Here is a 6,627-nt window from a genome sequence, read left to right on the forward strand (position 1 = left end):
TGACTGGTGTGAGTTTCAAACAATGTGGCTCTTAAATGGAGATGGAAATAGCCGTGGATGAAGTTAAAAGAAATAAATGGCAATGATCCCATCACCCACTCTCTACGAGCTTCAATCAAAGACATCTTTACTGCAGCTCCTCCATGTTGCATCCCCCCCCCCCCTTTTTTTTCTTCAAACATCTGCGCTCTACAGACGCAAAAAATGTCTAGACATTTCACAGAGGGTATCTTTGAAATATTTTTCGATAAACAAAGGTCTCATTTCTTTCACGAATCGGGCTTGTACTGGGCTTTAGCATACTCAGAACAGCCCATTGAATACTCAGTGCATTCATGCTGCTGGTGTTTTGGCTGCTGCAGGTCATAGTGGTAATAAATCTGGGGAAGCTGGCCTTGGTAATGGACTCCAGAAGGGGCTCGGGAGTTAAACAGTGATGAGCAATGGAAACTGTGGTCAGCAAGAGAGCAGCTGTAACCCTTAAACAGGCGTGGACAAGATGAGAGGAAGGAAGCAGCCAAACGTTTGGAGGCCCAGAAATGGGTCTATTTTAAGAGAGAGCTGGAGGGAAAGGAGCAGGAACCCGACTGAGCAGCAGTTGAGCAGCACATGTTGGTATGCTGTAGGCTGCCTGTTCGGGAAGCAGCGAGGGCTCAGCAGGAGAACAAGAAAGCTGGAGATGAATTGCTTGTAGGGAAGCACGGTTAACTACAAAAACTAGTTTTTAATGTTAGGTGTGCCTTGAGAGGTTTGTGTAACAAGTAAGTGGAGCTACACAAGTATAGTCCTGGAATAACATATGTGGTAAGCCACCGTTGCATAATCCTCTAGAGACTTGGTTAGAAACTAGCAAAAAACAAAAAATAAGGCTATAAAGATACAGCGAGGAAAGGTGGGAAGAAGGAAAGATGGAGAGAGAGAAATGTAGCCAACAGTTTATTTCTTTTAGATCATTAAAGTCTGTCTGGTCACTTACTGCCCTCATCTTTTCACCCTTTACCTCAGGATGATCTTCGATTAATGACAGATGCTTTGTGAACAAGCAAGAGAAACAGCTCCTGTATTGATATGTATATTAGCCTCCACAGGCTTGGTCTCCCCTGCCGGACAATACTTATTGACAAGCATTTGCTGCCACCAAAAGTTATTGTCTAAATAATTGATCTGATTGATCGGGCTCAGTGGAAATCAACAAAACGACTGCTTTAATAGGTGAAAATGTTTCTCGTGAATCAATACGGATTATTACTCAGCCATACATTGGATGGCCTCAGCTGTTTATATTTTAATCTGGCTGTTATTTGGGTTTTGACTTTTAAAGGGTTTTTTTGCCCTGAGACTGAAATTTGCCCATCTGGCTTATGTCTTGACAAAGTAAATAAATGAGTCGGTACCCTTGTAAGTCAGGCTAGAATGGGTCAAAGGTCAGGGGGTCAAAGCTACAAGCAGCTAAATCAGATTTTAGGCCACCGAACATTCAGTTCCCTTCTATTTGATTACTGCTTGTCCGTGTGCTCGAGAACACAGACAAACAACTGAAACAAAGCTCACTGGTGACTTTAATGCTTAAATTTCCAAGGTGAAAACCCAGCAATTCTGTCACCTTCAGCATCTTACCCTGTACTTTTCAGACATCCAGTCCTGCTTGGATATATTCCTCCTGTGGATGACAGAAGGAAAGCAGGAAAAGGAATATTTAAAAGATGATCTACTCCGGCGTACTTGGCAGTGTGCTGCCTCTCAGTGGGAAGAAAAGCACACTAGGTGGCTGTTTTTGTTGAAAAGTTAGGACTTCCAATGCGCTTAAAGTAAACAAATTAGACTTGGTTTAAATGGCACAAATGACAATAGGTTTGAAAAGATAAAGAAAGTCTTTGATATGTTGGTGGCTTCAGCATGTCTAGAAAGCAGTATGAAGGGAAGCCTGCGGTTTCACTTCACAGTCTCAGTCTCATTATAAATCTTCACAGCAAAACATTTTATAATGCTGTATTTGGCTGAATAAACAGTTATGATTTGGCACAGAACAGACTCTGTGGATGCCTGACTTCAACAAGCTGCCAGCTTCTCTGTGTACACGATGGAAAGCAGGGAGCCAAGGATCCTCTCTTGTGGAAATTATGAATATAAAGTCATGCATTATAGATTCACAGGTGAATTTATTTATTCTCCTGCAAAACTCAGAAATGTAAGCCAACAAAATCAATGCAGGAGAGTTCATCTCTGTGCACCTAATCATTTGCTAATGGCCACTATCAATTATCTGCCCACGGCTTCAGCATCCAACACTCCTGCAATTAAAGTCAACAAGCAAATACTGTACTGTCGAGCAAAGGTGCTTTACCATGGCTTTCCAGGTTAATGTATTGATTATCTTCTGCATGGTAAATTGGATTTATTCCACATCATCAGCCTTGTTTAATTATTTATAGCCACACTGTAATTTATCAAAAATGATCTTGCTGATGGCTGAAAGTGTTAGCTGTCAAAGCAGTTGCATGATTTCTTTTGCTTTTTGCACCAAGTGCTGCAAAACCATGAAATAAACCCAAACAGAGTCCTGGAATTTAAAAGGAAGCGATAAATCACAGACCTTGTGCTGACCGTGTGCAGTGCTGAGTATCTTCTATGTGTTATATGACTTGTATGTCACACAGACTTAACAACAGCTTGCTTTTTGAACACGCTACTTATTTATTTGCTTACTAGCTAGCCCTGCACCCACATCCTTGTGCTTCTGCCAGCATTGACAAATACAACCCAATACAAAGGAATACTTGCTTTTGGATGTTATTATTTATTCATCATGCCCTACAGTCTTCCTGTCCATTCCAGACATTATTTTAACATTTCTGTTCAGTGTTGGTCTCACTGTTTTTATGGTTTTTTTGCATAAATTCAGTGACACTGGACACACTAAGATGTATGCATGCAGACTCGAGTGTCATTCTCTGATCCTGTTGCTGGTAGTAATCCCAGTCTTTTTTGTCACTTTGCTATGTGTATAACACACTGTGTAAATCTACACTGTAAGCTCTCCTGTCATTGATGTGCGCTAATATACTCCACTTCCCCCTTCGGTGAGCCTGCCTGGACCATCTCATCTGAATCCCGTACATCCATCTGTACATCCTTTCTTGTGCAGCACCATCATCACTGTCCATAATAAAATGGTCTTAGCTGAGAGAGGCTGTTTGATTGCTGCTGCCCAGCACTGTGTCTCTTCACTATAATATATCATTCACCCTCCCAGTAGTCTACACCTGTCTCAGACTGACAAGCATACATTACCCTGTGGGGTCAGCGGGGTCCCCCATCACTGTCCAACCACCTAGTTTGGCTGACGCAAATCCTATAGAATTGCCTGTTTTGAACTTGAGCATAGGTCCCCTCTTGACACTTCCAGCATGTCTGCAGATCTCTAGTAACAATATCACCTATGGAATCAATCTCTGTGCTCAGTTTGTGGCCTATGGAAGGCATTGATGTCATGGCCTTTCATAAATTGCGACCTTTTTAGTATTGGCATGCCTCGTCACTCCTAGAGACGGCCGATTCTCTCCAGTGGGCAGAGTTAGAGCGTGGGAGTCTGTAGCAAAGCAGCACGGTGTCACAGGTGTCAATACATCTACTCCTTATTGACAATAAGACTCCTCTGGAACCCCTGAAATGAAATCGAAGATGACAGGACCCTGACTTTGATGCTGACCTTACATCCTTGAAATACAATACGTAATTGTGGGCTCTCCTGGGATACACAATTTTTTGTAAAGAAATAAAAATAGGCAGTTCTTTTTTTAAGGGATGGTTATGAAAATTTAGTGCTGTAGTGTCACGGTAGTTGTTAGCTCCATATATTTAAAAAAGACAACCAACAAGCAGCATTGGGTGATTCATGTGCTTGTAGGTCTTTCCAGTGACATCTCGTGCTATTATTTCTTCTTCGATGCTCTAAGCAGTACGGTCTTTCAGAAGAAGGCAGCAGACAGAAGTGCTTTAGCTTGTTAAAACTGACCATAAACAGCTCATTGTTTTAAGAGGGCCAGGCTCGGTCATTTGATACCAGCACTATACTGGCTTCTCGCCCCTTAGCTATTCTGTTATTTCACTCTAGTAGTACACATGGGGTTCCACAGATGAAATATTGCTGGTATAAGACAAGCACATGCTGCTTGGAAAGGATTTGTATAGAACCTTTTTTTTACACTAGGGGAAATGTCAAGAGTTCATCCTGAAAACTCATGGAGGATATTAATGTTGCAGTGCATCAAAGCAGCTTTATTTTTGCTTTTATTATTAAAATCTCAGCTCTGTCAAACATAACTCTGTACAGAACATTTATTTCAGTGATTCTGGTAAACAGCTGAAGTTTAAAGCAGTTATATATATATATACACACACAGCCTTTCACTTTTCACTGTGCACTGCCCCCACCTCCACCTTTCTGTTATGATGCCCATCACTGGTTTGCCTGACGGCAGTCTGAGGCACTCTCAGCGTGTTCCTTTACAAGCACATGTTGGCGCAGTTGAATGAGTCACCTGAACTAACAGCAGATGGTGCTCTTTGGGTATGAGAGGCCTGATCCATCCACTCAGTCTACTCTCCATGCAATCTATCATCATTCCTCCTTCTCTGTCTTCTCCCCCAAGACCATCGAGAGTATTCTGGACCACCATCCTCTGTGCCATCATTACGTTTGTGCAGGAGAATGTCAGCTTGCTCAGCCTTGGGCTTTTTATCCAGGGAGCTAGTGGTAGTGAGGCGACGTGCAGTTTAGACAGGGATCCATGGGGCACCTCTTAATGATGTGGTTCAGTGATAAACCTGGGAAGACTGACTGAAAATTGTCTCGGCGTGGTAGGAGAAGCAAAAACGAGAGTGCATTGTTTGAGCTACTGCTGGAGGAAAGCATAGAGAGAGGGAAACTGAAGTTCAAGGCTTTAAACTTTCAAACTTGTCTCAATCGCCAGTTCTTTGTATGTGGTTAAAATGATCTTCCAGGCACAGGGATATAGTTTGAACCATGTGTGAAGAGAATAAGTACAAGAAAGCTGTAAAATAAGAAACGCCTATTGAAAATTATACATTAAATGGTCATGGTGTCTATAATGTCACATAAAAGTCCTAACTAATCAATTTGTGAACCTCAGATACTGTATTACGTGTAGCATTTAGCTGTTCACAAGCTTTCTGGCCCATCTCTCCAATGCAAATGTTTTAATATGCCAGAGTGTTGCTAGCAGCAAGTCGGGCATATTGCAGTAATTAGATTAAAATCCGATTTTTCTGTCAACTCAGCAAAGCCGTATTGGTAGTCAATTAAGATCTGTCATAATGTGATGGAGGACAGTTTGAAATCATCCCCTGCTCTGCTAAATGTATGACAGGCTACTACTAAAAGGGTCACTACTGTGACCTTGATTCACCAGAGGCTTTAAATACTCAACTTGCTGGTTTCAGCATATGCAATATTTCTCGCAGTCTCCAAGTGAAACATCAATGAACCCGGTCTGCAGGCGCCTGTGCAGACATTTCTTAACACATTTCCCATTTTCCCAAACAATAGAAATCAATGCAAAAGTAATTCATATATTCATTAAGAAAATATGTCCACAGCTCTAAACCTGTTTGTAAATTAGCTGACAGATTATTCCCTTTTACATTAGTGCTTTGAATAAGGGAATGTCAGTGGAATCCAGACTTGAACCTTTTTTTTTACTTGCCTAATAGTCTTACTTAATACCCATCAATCATAACAGTCAAAAATATTGATTGCTAGCTAGATTAAATCAGAGTTATTCCACTGAAATAGCTATTACAAAGTGAAGCTATTATAGCAAAACTGTTCTTGATTTACTATGCAAGAAGATTTGCTGTCTTGCTGTTGCTGTCTTGTGCATTGTACTGACTTGTGTGTGTGTGTTAGGGTGGATCTGTGCCGTTTCTGAATAGGTGTAGTTCAGTTCAGCTGATTCAATCATCACACAGTGCTTATAATTTTGTATTTTTTTCTTTTCTTCACAGCATGTAGAGCTTTTACAAAATAAACATGCATAACAAGTTGACCTGCTGTGCTTTTTGTTTGCTGACGTTTGCCGAGAGACCGCATGAGGTGGATGTTGCACTTAATGACTACACCTTATATAATGGAGATGACCCATAACTGAGTGTGTCACAAATGATGTCATCAGAAATATTGGTCACATTACAGAGTCCTTAACACCTGTGTCACTGAACTTCAGTTACACACAGATAAACAAGCTGGGGCATCTAATGATAGGATTACACCAGCTGTGACCCATGTTAACTTGCTGATTTGCAACTAAAACAGTAATTTAGCCGAAAGTAGATCCTGATTGTTTTTGCTATTCATTTCCTCTGGGCCTTTGGCATTTGAACACATGCTTTTATTTAAAGATATAACGATATCTGTTATTAGGGTCAGTATTCTGTTGTATTGATGCACAAGTAACTTGTGTAACCATTGGTCAGCTTTCTTTTCTGTCTCAACTGCACACCTGTAAGATGTTCTTGACACACATACAATCAACTGAAAAGCAGTTATGCTGTTGCAGCTCGTAATAATGGAGACTTTGTGCTAAAATGAATGATATTCTTCTTATC

The sequence above is a fragment of the Diplotaxodon limnothrissa genome, linkage group LG19 (assembly GCF_057381915.1).
Source record: "Diplotaxodon limnothrissa isolate DT_005_m linkage group LG19, D_limnothrissa_male_GT1.1, whole genome shotgun sequence".
NCBI lineage: Eukaryota > Metazoa > Chordata > Actinopteri > Cichliformes > Cichlidae > Diplotaxodon > Diplotaxodon limnothrissa.